At 50.1% G+C, this 19,801-nt stretch overlaps 1 protein-coding gene across 1 annotated transcript in view; it reads left to right on the top strand.

Annotated features, from left to right (window-relative positions):
- The window catches only part of STK39 (serine/threonine kinase 39), a 1,706,935-nt gene that overhangs the window by 1,366,178 nt on the left and 320,956 nt on the right, over positions 1–19,801 (top strand). The window lies entirely within an intron of this gene.

The raw sequence follows: 19,801 nt of genomic DNA, 5'->3' as shown, positions 1-19,801 counted from the left end.
ATATTAAGAGTCTTGAAGTCTTTAAAAAGCAATAAAGGGTCTTTCAAGCACAGAGTACCTGGTTTCTGGTGGGAAATCTCCTCAGAGGGCCACAGGAGAAGAGATGCGTGGAAAAAGGGGTGTGTGCGTCGTTTTCCGCTCAGCACACACAGACTTGCGTCGTTCTTTTCCACGCGGGGAAGTCGGCCGTCGTTTTCCGGCGCGCAGACAGTCTCTTTTTGTGGATCGCGAGGATTACCAGATGTCCCGGGTCTGTGCGTGGATTCTCCTGCTTATTTTCCGGCTGCGCGTCGTTCTGCGGGGCTGCGCGTCGAAGTTTCGATCTCACGGTAGGCGTCGCGTCGATTTCTCCTTGGAAGTCGGGCGGCGTTGTCCTTGCGAGGCCGTGCGTCGAAATTTTGGTCTCACGGCAGGCGTCGCGTCGATTTCTCCTTGGAAGTCGACGGCGTTGTCCTTGCGAGGCCGTGCGTCAAAGTTTCGCACTCACGGTAGGCGTCGCGTCGATTTCTCCTTGGAAGTCGGGCGGCTTTGTCCTTGCGAGGTTGTGCGTCGAAGTCTCGATCGTCCCGAGGGCGTCGCGTTGATCAGCGTCAGTGTGCGGCGTTTTTCTCGCCGCGAAACAAGCTGTGCGTCGAAATTTTCGGCGCACGGAGCGTCCACGTGAAAGGAAGAAGTCTTTTTGGTCCTGAGACTTCAAGGAACAGGAGGCAAGCTCTATCCAAGCCCTTGGAGAGCACTTTCACAGCCAGACAAGAGTTCAGCAAGGCAGCAGGGCAACAGCAAGACAGCAGTCCTTTGGAGAAAGCAGACAGGTGAGTCCTTTGAGCAGCCAGGCAGTTCTTCTTGGCAGGATGTAGTTTCTGGTTCAGGTTTCTTCTCCAGCAAGTGTCTGATGAGGTAGGGCAGAGGCCCTGTTTTATACTAAGTTGTGCCTTTGAAGTGGGGGTGATTTCAAAGAGTCTCTAAGAAATGCACCAAGTTCCCTTTCAGCTCAATCCTGTCTGCCAGAGTCCCAGTAGGGGGTGTGGCAGTCCTTTGTGTGAGGGCAGGCCCTCCACCCTCCCAGCCCAGGAAGACCCATTCAAAATGCAGATGTATGCAAGTGAGGCTGAGTACCCTGTGTTTGGGGTGTGTCTGAGTGAATGCACAAGGAGCTGTCAACTAAACCTAGCCAGACGTGGATTGAAGGGCACAACAAGTTTTTAGTGCAAAGAAATGCTAACTTTCTAAAAGTGGCATTTCTAGAATAGTAATATTAAATCCGACTTCACCAGTCAGCAGGATTTTATATTACCATTCTGGCCATACTAAATATGACCTTCCTGCTCCTTTCAGATCAGCAGCTGCCACTTCAACAGTGTATGAGGGCAGCCCCAATGTTAGCCTATGAAGGGAGCAGGCCTCACAGTAGTGTAAAAACGATTTTAGGAGTTTTACACTACCAGGACATATAACTACACAGGTACATGTCCTGCCTTTTACCTACACAGCACCCTGCTCTAGGGGTTACCTAGGGCACACATTAGGGATGACTTATATGTAGAAAAAGGGGAGTTCTAGGCTTGGCAAGTACTTTTAAATGCCAAGTCGAAGTGGCAGTGAAACTGCACACACAGGCCTTGCAATGGCAGGCCTGAGACAAGGTTAAGGGGCTACTGAGGTGGGTGGCACAACCAGTGCTGCAGGCCCACTAGTAGCATTTAATCTACATGCCCTAGGCACATGTAGTGCACTCTAATAGGGACTTACAGGTAAATTAAATAGTCAATCATGGATAAACCAATCAATAGTACAATTTACACAGAGAGCATATGCACTTTAGCACTGGTTAGCAGTGGTAAAGTGCTCAGAGGTCAAAAGCCAACAACAACAGGTCAGAAAAAATAGGAGGAAGGAGGCAAAAAGTTTGGGGATGTCCCTGTCAAAAAGCCAGGTCCAACATGACCCCCCACCAGCCTAAAGCCAGGGGAGAACAATCACTATCCTGATGTACTTCCCTGTTTGAGGCGACAGAACAAGGACCCAGGCCCACAACAGCAGGGGCATGCTCCAGTTCTTCGCCTTCCTGACTCCCATTGGATCCCTCTGTCCATACTCTCAGGGCCCACTAAGCCCATCCATGGGGAACCTTTCTCCTTTCCTGCGGATCCCATCTGTGCAGCACCTAACCTTACTTTGCTCACAGATGTATCCCAGGAGCAGGATAGTACCCCCATGACCAACATAGTGGTGTTGCCCACTCTACCCCTGGGGTGTGACACTTGTCCCCTCCCCAGGGATAACTCTGTCCACCCGGACAGCAAGCCACAGTGATTACTGACAGCTGCCAGGGATGAGAGCCAGGCCCCAGGCCTCTCAAAGCTCTCCAACCACTGTGGCTGTGGAGAGTGGGGGGCGGTAGCCCCAGGTGCTGGGCACCCTTTAACCACTCTCCCTTCCACCAGGTCAGGGATGACAGCCTGAACCTGGTCCTCCCCTCTGGGGCTTTGTACCCTCCCTCCTGGAGCGGTACCCCCAGAGTCCAACATGGCCAGGGGGCTTACAGAAGTCGCCCTGTCCCATTCCTCCACCAGTGCAGGGCTGTTAACCTGCCACTGGCCCTCCAACCTGGGGTCTGTACCTTCAGGTTGGACTAGGGCCCGGGGTGAGGCTTCCCTCCCCCTGCCCTCCCTTCTGGGGTCCAGCACCCTCCAACTAGGAGTGGCCTCCTCAGAAGACAACATGGTAGGGGCACTGTTGTCAGTAGCCCCTCCCTCCAGGTCCGGGGGGACACCCTGAACCTGGTCTTCCAGCCCAGGGTCTGTACCCTCAGACTGGATCACCGCCTGGCAAACCAGGACTTCCTGGGAGGCACACCTACCCCCCACCAGGTCAGAGTTTAACCTCTGCACCTGCCCATTCAACTCAGAGTCACCACCCTGAAGTTGAACAATTGCCTGGCACGCCAGGACTTCCTGGAGGGCACACTGACCCTCCACCAGGTCAGAGCTTAGCCTCTGCACCTGACCGTTCAACTCAGAGTCACCACCCTGAAGTTGAACAATTGCCTGGCACACCAGGACTTTCTGGGGGGCACACCTACCCCTCACCAGGTCAGAGTTTAACCTCTGCGCCTGGTTCCCCAACCCAGGGTCACCACCCTGAGGTTGGGCAATTGCCTGGCACGCCAGGACTTTCTGGGGGGCACACCTACCCCTCACCAGGTCAGAGTTTAACCTCTGAACCTGGTCATCCAACCCAGAGTCAACACCCTGAGGTTGGACAATTGCCTGGCACAGCAGGGCTTCTTGGGAGGCACACCTACCTCCCACCAGGTCAGAGTTTAACCTCTGAACCTGGGTATCCAACCCAGAGTCAGCACTCTGAGGTTGAACAATTGCCTGGCACGCCAGGACTTTCTGGAGGGCACACTGACCCTCCACCAGGTCAGAGTTTAACCTCTGAACTGGGCCATTCAACTCAGAGTTACCACCCTGAAGTAGAACAATCGCCTGGCACGCCAGGACTTCCTGGAGGGCACACTGACCCTCCACCAGGTCAGAGTTTAACCTCGGAACCTGGTTCTCCAACCTAGGGTCACCATCCTGAGGTTGGACAACTGCCTGGCACACCAGGGCTTTCTGGGGGGCACACCTACCCCCCACCAGGTCAGAGGTTAACCTCTGAACCTGGATATCCAACCCAGAGTCACCACCCTGAGGTTGAACCATTGCCTGGCAGGCCAGGACTTTCAGGGAGGCACACCTACCTCCCACCAGGTCAGAGTTTAACCTCTGAGCCTGGTTCTCCAACCCAGGGTCACCACCCTGAGGTTGAACCATTGCCTGGTATACCAGGACTTTCTGGGGGGCACACCTACCCCCCACCAGGTCAGAGTTTGACCTCTGAACCGGGTTAGCCAACCCAGAGTCACCACCCTGAGGTTGAGCCATTGCCTGGCATCCCAGGACTTTCTGGGGGGCACATCTACCCCCCACCAGGTCAAAGTTTAACCTCTGAACCCGGTTATCCAACCCAGAGTCACCACCCTGAGGTTGAATCTTTGCCTGGCATGCCAGGACTTCCTGGGGGGCACTCTCACCCCCCACAAGGGACACGCCGTCCCCAAGGGCCACACAAGAGTCTGGTTGGCGCAGGTCTCCCGACCTCTGCCCATCCGGCAGAGTCTGGGTTTCCCCCAAACCAGAAACGGTCTCACCTGGGTCATTCCTGGGGGGCTCTGCTCTCAGAGCTGACCCCTGACTTTCAAGATCCTCCACTGGGGTCTGCCACCCCCTCTCAACCCTATGTCTGGACTTCTGCACCCCCCCACTAGGAGTGGTACTGCCAGACACCAGAACTGTTGGGATGCTGTCTACAGTCATCCCCCCAAGTTCTTCTGACACTGCGGGGCTTCCCTCAAAAGGTGGCCCTACGGTACAGGTTAGGCTCTGAGACCTACCTGGGACACTACAATCCTCTCCCACCTCACTTGGTCGGGAATCACCTAGACCACTCCCTTCAGGAGCACCCCCAATTGCCTCTTCAGACTCTCTGGTACTCACCCAAAAGTCTGCCTCCACTGTAAGTTCCCTGGGGTCAGAGAACTCACACTCCACCTGGTGTTGGCGTAGCTCTGGAAAATAAGGACCAGACATATGCTCTGCAGCAATTACATCACTCTGCCCTTCACATGTATTAACCACAGTACCCTTCACCCAACCACCTAGTAACTCAGCCTTGGAAAAGCACTCTATATCACCCTCTTGAGACTGGTGAGACAGTTTCTGTCTGTCCCTGACACTCAACCCAAACTCTTCTGGGATGTCTCGACACTCTATATCCAGGACGTCCACCAGGGGGGAACCCTTTTCTCTGTCACTCTCTGCTAGAGTCAGTAAAGTGTCCCTCCCCCCAGTAGGAATATGACTCCCTGTGCCAGTTCCCCAATCCTTCTCAGGGACCCTGTGCATAACGGGAACTACCTCATACCCTTGAACCGCCTGGGGTGTGTCAACTCTCTTCTTCAAGTTGGGTACCACATCTCTGGGCTTGTGCCCTTCTTCAGCAGTACTAGATGCAAGATTTTTGCTGCCACCATCTGAACTGGACTCAGCCCTTCCGGCCTCCAGTTTCAGCTCTTTACAGCTCAGCTCTTGAGCTGCAATCTTTTCTTCTTCCAGGGCTAAGAGACTTGCTGCCTCAGCCCTTTCAAGCTGCTCATCTAGCTCTTCAAAACACCGCTCTAGAGCCATGAGCCATTCTTTTTTCACTGGGTCTCTTTCCTCATCTGAGTCGTCCTCCTCCTCCTCTGAGGGGTACTTAGTCATTTGGTTTCTTGCTGCCTCTCTCTCTGCCCATCTGTCTTCCTCCCAGACTATGTAGGCATGTAGCATCTCTGCTTTAGTAGATCTCTTTGCTACAGGAAGGCCACATTCTCTGCAAAGCTTCCTTAGGTCAGCCTTAGTGAGGTGGTCAGTAGGCAAAAAGAATAAGTAGGTAAGCGATCCCATTCTGATAGGATCTTACCAGCAAAAACCAAAGTCCAAAGTCCAAAATATCAATAGTATATCCAGGAGGACATCAGAGACCAAAAGTCAAAAAAGAGATAAAAAATCAAGTTGACCTTCAACTGTGGGTAGGTAGTGAAATACTTAGCTACTGTATGTCACTGCACAAACACAAGTCCTATCCTCACCGCTGATCACCAATGTTAGAAATGGGGTTTTTGGTTGGCAGATAGGTTGCCCTCTGTCCAAGCAAGAACCCTCACTCTAGTCAGGGTAAGTCACACACAATCCAAAATCAGCCTGTGCTCACCCTCCGGTAGCTTGGCACGAGCAGTCAGGCTTAACTTAGAAGGCAATGTGTAAAGCATTTGTGCAATAAATCATACAACACCATAGTATAACACCACAAAAATACACCACACAGTGTTTAGAAAAATATAGAATATTTATCTGGATAATTGTAGGTCAAAACGATCAAAGATGCAATACGAATTTGTAAAGATATCACTGAAAAGTGATATTAAGAGTCTTGAAGTCTTTAAAAAGCAATAAAGGGTCTTTCAAGCACAGAGTACCTGGTTTCTGGTGGGAAATCTCCTCAGAGGGCCACAGGAGAAGAGATGCGTGGAAAAAGGGGTGTGTGCGTCGTTTTCCGCTCAGCACACACAGACTTGCGTCGTTCTTTTCCACGCGGGGAAGTCGGCCGTCGTTTTCCGGCGCGCAGACAGTCTCTTTTTGTGGATCGCGAGGATTACCAGATGTCCCGGGTCTGTGCGTGGATTCTCCTGCTTATTTTCCGGCTGCGCGTCGTTCTGCGGGGCTGCGCGTCGAAGTTTCGATCTCACGGTAGGCGTCGCGTCGATTTCTCCTTGGAAGTCGGGCGGCGTTGTCCTTGCGAGGCCGTGCGTCGAAATTTTGGTCTCACGGCAGGCGTCGCGTCGATTTCTCCTTGGAAGTCGACGCCGTTGTCCTTGCGAGGCCGTGCGTCAAAGTTTCGCACTCACGGTAGGCGTCGCGTCGATTTCTCCTTGGAAGTCGGGCGGCTTTGTCCTTGCGAGGTTGTGCGTCGAAGTCTCGATCGTCCCGAGGGCGTCGCGTTGATCAGCGTCAGTGTGCGGCGTTTTTCTCGCCGCGAAACAAGCTGTGCGTCGAAATTTTCGGCGCACGGAGCATCCACGTGAAAGGAAGAAGTCTTTTTGGTCCTGAGACTTCAAGGAACAGGAGGCAAGCTCTATCCAAGCCCTTGGAGAGCACTTTCACAGCCAGACAAGAGTTCAGCAAGGCAGCAGGGCAACAGCAAGACAGCAGTCCTTTGGAGAAAGCAGACAGGTGAGTCCTTTGAGCAGCCAGGCAGTTCTTCTTGGCAGGATGTAGTTTCTGGTTCAGGTTTCTTCTCCAGCAAGTGTCTGATGAGGTAGGGCAGAGGCCCTGTTTTATACTAAGTTGTGCCTTTGAAGTGGGGGTGATTTCAAAGAGTCTCTAAGAAATGCACCAAGTTCCCTTTCAGCTCAATCCTGTCTGCCAGAGTCCCAGTAGGGGGTGTGGCAGTCCTTTGTGTGAGGGCAGGCCCTCCACCCTCCCAGCCCAGGAAGACCCATTCAAAATGCAGATGTATGCAAGTGAGGCTGAGTACCCTGTGTTTGGGGTGTGTCTGAGTGAATGCACAAGGAGCTGTCAACTAAACCTAGCCAGACGTGGATTGAAGGGCACAACAAGTTTTTAGTGCAAAGAAATGCTAACTTTCTAAAAGTGGCATTTCTAGAATAGTAATATTAAATCCGACTTCACCAGTCAGCAGGATTTTATATTACCATTCTGGCCATACTAAATATGACCTTCCTGCTCCTTTCAGATCAGCAGCTGCCACTTCAACAGTGTATGAGGGCAGCCCCAATGTTAGCCTATGAAGGGAGCAGGCCTCACAGTAGTGTAAAAACGATTTTAGGAGTTTTACACTACCAGGACATATAACTACACAGGTACATGTCCTGCCTTTTACCTACACAGCACCCTGCTCTAGGGGTTACCTAGGGCACACATTAGGGATGACTTATATGTAGAAAAAGGGGAGTTCTAGGCTTGGCAAGTACTTTTAAATGCCAAGTCGAAGTGGCAGTGAAACTGCACACACAGGCCTTGCAATGGCAGGCCTGAGACAAGGTTAAGGGGCTACTGAGGTGGGTGGCACAACCAGTGCTGCAGGCCCACTAGTAGCATTTAATCTACATGCCCTAGGCACATGTAGTGCACTCTAATAGGGACTTACAGGTAAATTAAATAGTCAATCATGGATAAACCAATCAATAGTACAATTTACACAGAGAGCATATGCACTTTAGCACTGGTTAGCAGTGGTAAAGTGCTCAGAGGTCAAAAGCCAACAACAACAGGTCAGAAAAAATAGGAGGAAGGAGGCAAAAAGTTTGGGGATGTCCCTGTCAAAAAGCCAGGTCCAACATGACCCCCCACCAGCCTAAAGCCAGGGGAGAACAATCACTATCCTGATGTACTTCCCTGTTTGAGGCGACAGAACAAGGACCCAGGCCCACAACAGCAGGGGCATGCTCCAGTTCTTCGCCTTCCTGACTCCCATTGGATCCCTCTGTCCATACTCTCAGGGCCCACTAAGCCCATCCATGGGGAACCTTTCTCCTTTCCTGCGGATCCCATCTGTGCAGCACCTAACCTTACTTTGCTCACAGATGTATCCCAGGAGCAGGATAGTACCCCCATGACCAACATAGTGGTGTTGCCCACTCTACCCCTGGGGTGTGACACTTGTCCCCTCCCCAGGGATAACTCTGTCCACCCGGACAGCAAGCCACAGTGATTACTGACAGCTGCCAGGGATGAGAGCCAGGCCCCAGGCCTCTCAAAGCTCTCCAACCACTGTGGCTGTGGAGAGTGGGGGGCGGTAGCCCCAGGTGCTGGGCACCCTTTAACCACTCTCCCTTCCACCAGGTCAGGGATGACAGCCTGAACCTGGTCCTCCCCTCTGGGGCTTTGTACCCTCCCTCCTGGAGCGGTACCCCCAGAGTCCAACATGGCCAGGGGGCTTACAGAAGTCGCCCTGTCCCATTCCTCCACCAGTGCAGGGCTGTTAACCTGCCACTGGCCCTCCAACCTGGGGTCTGTACCTTCAGGTTGGACTAGGGCCCGGGGTGAGGCTTCCCTCCCCCTGCCCTCCCTTCTGGGGTCCAGCACCCTCCAACTAGGAGTGGCCTCCTCAGAAGACAACATGGTAGGGGCACTGTTGTCAGTAGCCCCTCCCTCCAGGTCCGGGGGGACACCCTGAACCTGGTCTTCCAGCCCAGGGTCTGTACCCTCAGACTGGATCACCGCCTGGCAAACCAGGACTTCCTGGGAGGCACACCTACCCCCCACCAGGTCAGAGTTTAACCTCTGCACCTGCCCATTCAACTCAGAGTCACCACCCTGAAGTTGAACAATTGCCTGGCACGCCAGGACTTCCTGGAGGGCACACTGACCCTCCACCAGGTCAGAGCTTAGCCTCTGCACCTGACCGTTCAACTCAGAGTCACCACCCTGAAGTTGAACAATTGCCTGGCACACCAGGACTTTCTGGGGGGCACACCTACCCCTCACCAGGTCAGAGTTTAACCTCTGCGCCTGGTTCCCCAACCCAGGGTCACCACCCTGAGGTTGGGCAATTGCCTGGCACGCCAGGACTTTCTGGGGGGCACACCTACCCCTCACCAGGTCAGAGTTTAACCTCTGAACCTGGTCATCCAACCCAGAGTCAACACCCTGAGGTTGGACAATTGCCTGGCACAGCAGGGCTTCTTGGGAGGCACACCTACCTCCCACCAGGTCAGAGTTTAACCTCTGAACCTGGGTATCCAACCCAGAGTCAGCACTCTGAGGTTGAACAATTGCCTGGCACGCCAGGACTTTCTGGAGGGCACACTGACCCTCCACCAGGTCAGAGTTTAACCTCTGAACTGGGCCATTCAACTCAGAGTTACCACCCTGAAGTAGAACAATCGCCTGGCACGCCAGGACTTCCTGGAGGGCACACTGACCCTCCACCAGGTCAGAGTTTAACCTCGGAACCTGGTTCTCCAACCTAGGGTCACCATCCTGAGGTTGGACAACTGCCTGGCACACCAGGGCTTTCTGGGGGGCACACCTACCCCCCACCAGGTCAGAGGTTAACCTCTGAACCTGGATATCCAACCCAGAGTCACCACCCTGAGGTTGAACCATTGCCTGGCAGGCCAGGACTTTCAGGGAGGCACACCTACCTCCCACCAGGTCAGAGTTTAACCTCTGAGCCTGGTTCTCCAACCCAGGGTCACCACCCTGAGGTTGAACCATTGCCTGGTATACCAGGACTTTCTGGGGGGCACACCTACCCCCCACCAGGTCAGAGTTTGACCTCTGAACCGGGTTAGCCAACCCAGAGTCACCACCCTGAGGTTGAGCCATTGCCTGGCATCCCAGGACTTTCTGGGGGGCACATCTACCCCCCACCAGGTCAAAGTTTAACCTCTGAACCCGGTTATCCAACCCAGAGTCACCACCCTGAGGTTGAATCTTTGCCTGGCATGCCAGGACTTCCTGGGGGGCACTCTCACCCCCCACAAGGGACACGCCGTCCCCAAGGGCCACACAAGAGTCTGGTTGGCGCAGGTCTCCCGACCTCTGCCCATCCGGCAGAGTCTGGGTTTCCCCCAAACCAGAAACGGTCTCACCTGGGTCATTCCTGGGGGGCTCTGCTCTCAGAGCTGACCCCTGACTTTCAAGATCCTCCACTGGGGTCTGCCACCCCCTCTCAACCCTATGTCTGGACTTCTGCACCCCCCCACTAGGAGTGGTACTGCCAGACACCAGAACTGTTGGGATGCTGTCTACAGTCATCCCCCCAAGTTCTTCTGACACTGCGGGGCTTCCCTCAAAAGGTGGCCCTACGGTACAGGTTAGGCTCTGAGACCTACCTGGGACACTACAATCCTCTCCCACCTCACTTGGTCGGGAATCACCTAGACCACTCCCTTCAGGAGCACCCCCAATTGCCTCTTCAGACTCTCTGGTACTCACCCAAAAGTCTGCCTCCACTGTAAGTTCCCTGGGGTCAGAGAACTCACACTCCACCTGGTGTTGGCGTAGCTCTGGAAAATAAGGACCAGACATATGCTCTCCAGCAATTACATCACTCTGCCCTTCACATGTATTAACCACAGTACCCTTCACCCAACCACCTAGTAACTCAGCCTTGGAAAAGCACTCTATATCACCCTCTTGAGACTGGTGAGACAGTTTCTGTCTGTCCCTGACACTCAACCCAAACTCTTCTGGGATGTCTCGACACTCTATATCCAGGACGTCCACCAGGGGGGAACCCTTTTCTCTGTCACTCTCTGCTAGAGTCAGTAAAGTGTCCCTCCCCCCAGTAGGAATATGACTCCCTGTGCCAGTTCCCCAATCCTTCTCAGGGACCCTGTGCATAACGGGAACTACCTCATACCCTTGAACCGCCTGGGGTGTGTCAACTCTCTTCTTCAAGTTGGGTACCACATCTCTGGGCTTGTGCCCTTCTTCAGCAGTACTAGATGCAAGATTTTTGCTGCCACCATCTGAACTGGACTCAGCCCTTCCGGCCTCCAGTTTCAGCTCTTTACAGCTCAGCTCTTGAGCTGCAATCTTTTCTTCTTCCAGGGCTAAGAGACTTGCTGCCTCAGCCCTTTCAAGCTGCTCATCTAGCTCTTCAAAACACCGCTCTAGAGCCATGAACCATTCTTTTTTCACTGGGTCTCTTTCCTCATCTGAGTCGTCCTCCTCCTCCTCTGAGGGGTACTTAGTCATTTGGTTTCTTGCTGCCTCTCTCTCTGCCCATCTGTCTTCCTCCCAGACTATGTAGGCATGTAGCATCTCTGCTTTAGTAGATCTCTTTGCTACAGGAAGGCCACATTCTCTGCAAAGCTTCCTTAGGTCAGCCTTAGTGAGGTGGTCAGTAGGCAAAAAGAATAAGTAGGTAAGCGATCCCATTCTGATAGGATCTTACCAGCAAAAACCAAAGTCCAAAGTCCAAAATATCAATAGTATATCCAGGAGGACATCAGAGACCAAAAGTCAAAAAAGAGATAAAAAATCAAGTTGACCTTCAACTGTGGGTAGGTAGTGAAATACTTAGCTACTGTATGTCACTGCACAAACACAAGTCCTATCCTCACCGCTGATCACCAATGTTAGAAATGGGGTTTTTGGTTGGCAGTCAGGTTGCCCTCTGTCCAAGCAAGAACCCTCACTCTAGTCAGGGTAAGTCACACACAATCCAAAATCAGCCTGTGCTCACCCTCCGGTAGCTTGGCACGAGCAGTCAGGCTTAACTTAGAAGGCAATGTGTAAAGCATTTGTGCAATAAATCATACAACACCATAGTATAACACCACAAAAATACACCACACAGTGTTTAGAAAAATATAGAATATTTATCTGGATAATTGTAGGTCAAAACGATCAAAGATGCAATACGAATTTGTAAAGATATCACTGAAAAGTGATATTAAGAGTCTTGAAGTCTTTAAAAAGCAATAAAGGGTCTTTCAAGCACAGAGTACCTGGTTTCTGGTGGGAAATCTCCTCAGAGGGCCACAGGAGAAGAGATGCGTGGAAAAAGGGGTGTGTGCGTCGTTTTCCGCTCAGCACACACAGACTTGCGTCGTTCTTTTCCACGCGGGGAAGTCGGCCGTCGTTTTCCGGCGCGCAGACAGTCTCTTTTTGTGGATCGCGAGGATTACCAGATGTCCCGGGTCTGTGCGTGGATTCTCCTGCTTATTTTCCGGCTGCGCGTCGTTCTGCGGGGCTGCGCGTCGAAGTTTCGATCTCACGGTAGGCGTCGCGTCGATTTCTCCTTGGAAGTCGGGCGGCGTTGTCCTTGCGAGGCCGTGCGTCGAAATTTTGGTCTCACGGCAGGCGTCGCGTCGATTTCTCCTTGGAAGTCGGGCGGCTTTGTCCTTGCGAGGTTGTGCGTCGAAGTCTCGATCGTCCCGAGGGCGTCGCGTTGATCAGCGTCAGTGTGCGGCGTTTTTCTCGCCGCGAAACAAGCTGTGCGTCGAAATTTTCGGCGCACGGAGCGTCCACGTGAAAGGAAGAAGTCTTTTTGGTCCTGAGACTTCAAGGAACAGGAGGCAAGCTCTATCCAAGCCCTTGGAGAGCACTTTCACAGCCAGACAAGAGTTCAGCAAGGCAGCAGGGCAACAGCAAGACAGCAGTCCTTTGGAGAAAGCAGACAGGTGAGTCCTTTGAGCAGCCAGGCAGTTCTTCTTGGCAGGATGTAGTTTCTGGTTCAGGTTTCTTCTCCAGCAAGTGTCTGATGAGGTAGGGCAGAGGCCCTGTTTTATACTAAGTTGTGCCTTTGAAGTGGGGGTGATTTCAAAGAGTCTCTAAGAAATGCACCAAGTTCCCTTTCAGCTCAATCCTGTCTGCCAGAGTCCCAGTAGGGGGTGTGGCAGTCCTTTGTGTGAGGGCAGGCCCTCCACCCTCCCAGCCCAGGAAGACCCATTCAAAATGCAGATGTATGCAAGTGAGGCTGAGTACCCTGTGTTTGGGGTGTGTCTGAGTGAATGCACAAGGAGCTGTCAACTAAACCTAGCCAGACGTGGATTGAAGGGCACAACAAGTTTTTAGTGCAAAGAAATGCTAACTTTCTAAAAGTGGCATTTCTAGAATAGTAATATTAAATCCGACTTCACCAGTCAGCAGGATTTTATATTACCATTCTGGCCATACTAAATATGACCTTCCTGCTCCTTTCAGATCAGCAGCTGCCACTTCAACAGTGTATGAGGGCAGCCCCAATGTTAGCCTATGAAGGGAGCAGGCCTCACAGTAGTGTAAAAACGATTTTAGGAGTTTTACACTACCAGGACATATAACTACACAGGTACATGTCCTGCCTTTTACCTACACAGCACCCTGCTCTAGGGGTTACCTAGGGCACACATTAGGGATGACTTATATGTAGAAAAAGGGGAGTTCTAGGCTTGGCAAGTACTTTTAAATGCCAAGTCGAAGTGGCAGTGAAACTGCACACACAGGCCTTGCAATGGCAGGCCTGAGACAAGGTTAAGGGGCTACTGAGGTGGGTGGCACAACCAGTGCTGCAGGCCCACTAGTAGCATTTAATCTACATGCCCTAGGCACATGTAGTGCACTCTAATAGGGACTTACAGGTAAATTAAATAGTCAATCATGGATAAACCAATCAATAGTACAATTTACACAGAGAGCATATGCACTTTAGCACTGGTTAGCAGTGGTAAAGTGCTCAGAGGTCAAAAGCCAACAACAACAGGTCAGAAAAAATAGGAGGAAGGAGGCAAAAAGTTTGGGGATGTCCCTGTCAAAAAGCCAGGTCCAACAGACATTGGCCCTCATTCTGACCCTGGCGGTCTTTGACCGCCAGGGCGGAGGACCGCGGGAGCACCGCCGACAAGCCGGCGGTGCTCCAATGGGGATTCCGACCGCGGCGGTAAAGCCGCGGTCGGACCGGCACCACTGGCTGGGTCCCGCCAGTGTACCGCGGCCCCATTGAATCCTCCGCGGCGGCGCAGCTTGCTGCACCGCCGCGGGGATTCTGACCCCCCCTACCGCCATCCAGATCCCGGCGGTCGGACCGCCGAGATCCGGATGGCGGTATGGGGGGTCGCGGGGCCCCTGGGGGCCCCTGCAGTGCCCATGCCACTGGCATGGGCATTGCAGGGGCCCCCGTAAGAGGGCCCCTACATGTATTTCACTGTCTGCTGCGCAGACAGTGAAATACGCGACGGGTGCAACTGCACCCGTCGCACAGCTTCCACTCCGCCGGCTCGATTCCGAGCCGGCTTCATCGTGGAAGCCTCTTTCCCGCTGGGCTGGCTGGCGGTCTGAAGGAGACCGCCCGCCAGCCCAGCGGGAAAGTCAGAATTACCGCCGCGGTCTTTCGACCGCGGAACGGTAACCTGACGGCGGGACTTTGGCGGGCGGCCTCCGCCGCCCGCCAAGGTCAGAATGAGGGCCATTGTGTCTTATCTTGATTAATCATCCTCTCTTTGATCTGCAAGAGCTCCACAACCCTGTCCAGCTGAGTCTGCACCAGTTCTTGTGTCTCTCCCTGAATCATAACATCATCGATATAATGAGAAAATTGCACCCCTGGAATGACAGATACTTCATTCAGGTGTTCTGCCAGCAGCCGGTGACAGATGGTGGGGATATGTACATACCCTTGGGGGAGTCTTAGCATTTGGAATTGTCTGCCGTTCCACGAGAAATTGAGTTGCTCCTGACTCACAGAGGCCAATGGTATAGAAAAGAAAGCATTGGCAGTATCAATGGTTGCGTACCAGGTCCCTTTATGTTATTGTATTCTCTCAATCAAAGTGATGGTGTTGGGGACTGCAGCAGTCAAAGGGGTCAAATATTTGTTCAATTTGCGGTAATCAATAGTCATTCAATAGTGCCCATCCGGCCAGCGCACAGGCCACAGAGGATTGTTCCATTAAGTGGTGGCTGGAAGCACCTCACCTGCCTCCATCAACTCCTGTATAGTCTCACTTATTTCCTCATGCCCACCCCGAATTCAGTATTGTTTCAAACAAACCACCTTGGTTGCTTGGGGCACCTTCATTGAGGGTATCTTCAGGTGACCCACCATCACTGCTGCCACTGAAATGTATTGCTTTGATCCAAGCTGATAGCAACCATCATCCAAGTACAAAGTCATCCCCTTCAGAATGTCGGTTCCCAGTATATGCTCTAGAAGAGGTACAATCAGAACAGTATATTACCTTTTTGGCTTTCTCCCTATTTTCATTTGAACAGTAGTCTGCGCTGCAGGGGTTTGCTTTCCACCCAATCCTGTAATGGTGTAGTGCTGACATGTAAGCTTTTTTGGATTTCCATAAATTAAAGAGGCCTCCGCTCTGGTGTCAACTAAGGCCCAGATCCGTTGAACATTTTTGTGCTTCCAGTGAATTTCTAAATCAACATGGGGTCTGGTATCTTTACGATCCCATCCCTGTACTGGAGCTTGGCCTATTTCCTAATCTGATTTAAACTTGTCAACCTTTGCCCAGTCAGGTCTGGAAATATGCTCTCATAGTTACGAGGAGATACCTCTTCTTCCTTATTTTCAGTAGTTAATCAATCGTTGTCCAACTCTTCCTCCTCTTTCCCTCATGAAGAAACATTTTTCTCCCTCTCCTTTCCTTCCTCCTGTACCTGTGGCTGGCCCCAACACACTCATTTGTTTTCCTGCTTATTCACTTTCCTTGTATACATATCTTGAAGATATATGCATTATTAAGATGCATATATGTAGAGTAAAGAATAAGTACATTTTTACTAACCAATATATTCCTCATGATATAATGGTAGTCAATTTCCTGTAGGTTTTGTAAAATTATATTTAATAAATGATAACCTATCAGAGTACCTTTAATATATTGTGCATTTGAACCAATTTTCAGTTGTGTTGTATTTGCATATCACTTGTAATGTTAAAATCAAGTTATGGTATGCCTACAAAATGGTCGATATGAAAGCAAAACATAAGTTAGTGAGAGGGTATTGATATCTACATTCATTTATCTGTGATTCGATGGTTCAAAGAAACACAAAATCATTATCAACATCATATTCTGCAAAGCAGTTGTGCAGCTCAGAGGTAATCATATATTTATAGCTGAGATCTGTGAAACAATTTCAACAAATATTGCAAAGCCTGAAAAGCTTAACAGGAACTCATTAGGTTTAAAATAATAAAAGGTACTTAACAAGAGTTAACACACCAGTGGAAATTTAGCTGACAGAAAATTTAAGATTCATGCAATCCATTGTAGAAAATGCAATGCTTTTGAATGTATATTTACACTCTGTTCACACTTTTTGATTGCTGTACTCTTCAGAAGGTAACAAGTCAAGGCAGGCTCAGGAGAACATCTGAGCCAAACTTTATTTCATGAGATAAGATTTCCTACGAAAGTTGTAGGACTCATCGAGAAGTCAGAAAGAAAGCTGAGGAAGAGTGAAGTTCTGCATGCTATTGTACATTTTGACCCATGGAATTCTGGGAAAGTAAATGTATCACTTTTCCACAAAAATAGGAGTGGGAAGCCTACAAAGGTTATTAAAATAGGCTAGGTTCCATCATCATTGACTCATTGGTTTACCCTTTGAACAATTCTACTAGACCCATTTAAAAGAGAGAATCGGTCTGGGTCTAAAAAGGAGAAAAGTCTACACTACATGATGCATTGAAAAATGCTTGCCTGTCTGCCAGAGGCATTTGAGGGAGGTGTATCCTGTTCTGCCTGATCATCTGCTTCCGTGCTTTTGCTCCAGGACTAGACGTGGTAATCTGCTGCTTAACTAAAGGGCAAAGAGAAATCAAGGCTGAACCAGGTTAGCCTCCTTGCCTCTGGGGAATGTCCCTCCTATAGTTAGAGGGCACACCTTTTTCTTTGAAAAAGGAAGCAGCTGCTTGCCTGGAAGAATACAAGAGTACCATTCACACCTGAATGGTTATTGGCTCCTAGAAAATGTTGGGGGGTTCCTGCAACTGGAAGACATTGGTTACGGTTTGAGGACCTTGGTTCCCCCAGTTGTGGAAAAACACAGGACTTTATTAAGAAGACATTAAAATAGAGACCTGGGTCTGTCCATGAAGCGTCCCTTAAAAAAGGGGGTCTTGGCAGCACAACTTTGTGGTTGTTCATGGTCAGAACATTTAGTGAAATTTCATTTCTGACCTGTGAAGTCCATGTGGTTACAAACTGAGATATTGGGTTAATAGTTAAGGGAGTATAAGCCTCACTCAAGCAACAACCACAGTATTTGTCAGGGTAAACCACAGAAGTCACGAAATGAACTTTTGCGTTACCCTCTAATAGCTTGTTACAAAAGCCATCTGGCTTAACTTAGAGGCTATGTGTAAAGTATTTATGCAGCACACAACCAGGAATAAAGTGAAAAGTAGATACTAAAAAATAAAGTCATACCAGAATAACACATTTCTAAGCAGTAGAACCAGGGATATTGAATTTTACATTTTTTAGGAAAAATAATTCTAAAAGCTCTAAGCACCTACGTGGGTATTTGGTCGCACTGGACCTGGACAAAGTCACAAGCTCCATGATGGAGCGCAGGCCAGATACAGGGACCAGGTTAGTCCAGCTGAGAGTTGTACAGATATATAATTGATGCATGGCGTCGCCTTGCTCGGTGGTGGTTCCAATATGGGGCTGTGTGATGCGAGGTCCTGCATCAAGTTGTGTCACCCTGTGTCGGTTCTGATCAGGATTCTTCTAGGGGCGCTATGTGAGGTCCTTCGTCAATTTGCGTTGCTTCTGCAGGTACTGGCAGAAGGCACAAATGGTTGTGACATGAAAATGCCAAGTTTCTAAAAGTAATAAAGCACAAATTACCCATGCTAGAATCTACAAATATCAACTTAACATTAGCAGGCAAGTAAATGAATTTATTTTCTTGACCTGCATATTTATTTATATTACAACTATTAAAATAATTATTTCATAATGGGTGTCATATCAGCTTGTACAAGCCAGGAAGTGATAAAAGCAACAATAAAATCAGTTTGATCTAGAACGATATAAATGCTAAAACATTTAAAAAACCAGCAGTGATGTGCAGGTATTCCCTATCTGCAAGCTCAAGTGGCTAGATCACGAAAAATGAGAAAAACTGTGATGGCTGTCTTGACTAGTCACAGTGAAGCTTGTAACAGCCAGCCTTTAAAATCTCACTGTAAACATTAGCATTCAAAATAGAGTGCAAAATCACAGAATGTGCAAATAGGCAGTATAAAATTTGTCCCAAAAAAGAATGCAAATTCAGAATAAAATGGTAGATCAACGATATGCAGATGAACAAAAAGGAAACTGGGACTTAGACAGATTGGCTTATGTTAGCCAGACACTCGCCAGTCAGGGAATGACCAGCTATCTGCAATAGCCTCACCTGCTTTAATAGCCTTTATGCGCCTGAGTCATACTGAAAATAGGAATCTGGACATTGAGAATACCATCACTCTACTTAAGTCTGTGGAGAGAGTTCTAAATGCCTCCATGTGATAGCTAGTGCCCAGATTCCTAAACAAAGGAACTATCCACTTAGATCTTTGGGTAGGATATGCTAGGCAAAACAACAATATATGCTCTAAGGATTACGAAGCCTCTTGGCAAAGGGGCATAAATCATTTCCAATAGTGCCCTGAGATGATTTGCTACGAAATGGCTGGGTCGGGAGAGACCTAAACTGCATGTTCCGTTTTATGTGCTCCAGAGGGGTAATTTCATCAATAAAGGCATTGGTATGACATCAAGAAAATCCGTTACCAAGGAACCTCTGCTGAAGTAGTTTATTTGTGAGATAACATGTTTCCAGTAGATTTCTTTGAGTCTGATCTTTGACAATGTACATAACTCATCAGAAGATGCCCAAAATCTTAAGAGTTCCAATGTTTCCAAAAGCAGACGTATAGTGTTCAGCCAGGGAATTTTACACACACAACTTGCAGACATCAATGCTATCAGAGCCACACAATAAGATCTTAACTCTACTGTGGTTCACAGTTGGTGCCAACGGTTGCAGCTCACCGTAGGGAAAAGGAGCGGGGCAGGGCACTGCGGGAAGTGAGGGGGGACCCAAAAAAAGAAATATAAAAAAATAATAATAATCAAACGTACCTTTTTTCCCACGCCACGCCGTGCCACTCCACCTGCTCTACTCCATTGCTTCCAGCTGCAGGCCCATGCTTCCAGCCTGCCCTGCGGCAAATCCTGACGCTGCTCTAAGCAGCATCAGGATTGGCTGGGAGCGCCCAGCCAGGGCACTCCCAGGCAGACTGGGAGCCTGTGCTTGCTCTCTTTAGCCCGGCAACACAGTGCCGGGCTGGAGAGACCGCAGTGCGCATGTATGTTTGCCCGGGCCGAGACTGCTGCCCAAACATGCTTGCGCACTAAGTGGGAGTGCTGTGCCCACTTTTATAGAAACAACATAATAAACTGAGTTTATTATGTTGTTTCTATAAATGTTTTGCAGGTCCTGCTGCTGGCAGTGGGGCGATGTTCCTCCGCCCTAGTCGAGAAGCTGTCCGTGGGTGCCAATAGGTAAGAATTCTGCAATCAGTTTCATTATGGATGCATCTATGGGCCAGGTCAAAACAGAGCGGTATCATCGGGATACTTGCCGAGAGACCTGACAATATCCTAAGAAACTGATTCTTGGCTAAGGTAAGTAGCTGGATATTACCAAAACCCCAAAAATAAATACTATATTTGAGGAAATCA

This window comes from Pleurodeles waltl, chromosome 3_1 (genome assembly GCF_031143425.1).
Source record: "Pleurodeles waltl isolate 20211129_DDA chromosome 3_1, aPleWal1.hap1.20221129, whole genome shotgun sequence".
Taxonomy (NCBI): Eukaryota; Metazoa; Chordata; class Amphibia; order Caudata; family Salamandridae; genus Pleurodeles; species Pleurodeles waltl.
This window is presented reverse-complemented; position numbering and strand designations above follow the sequence as displayed.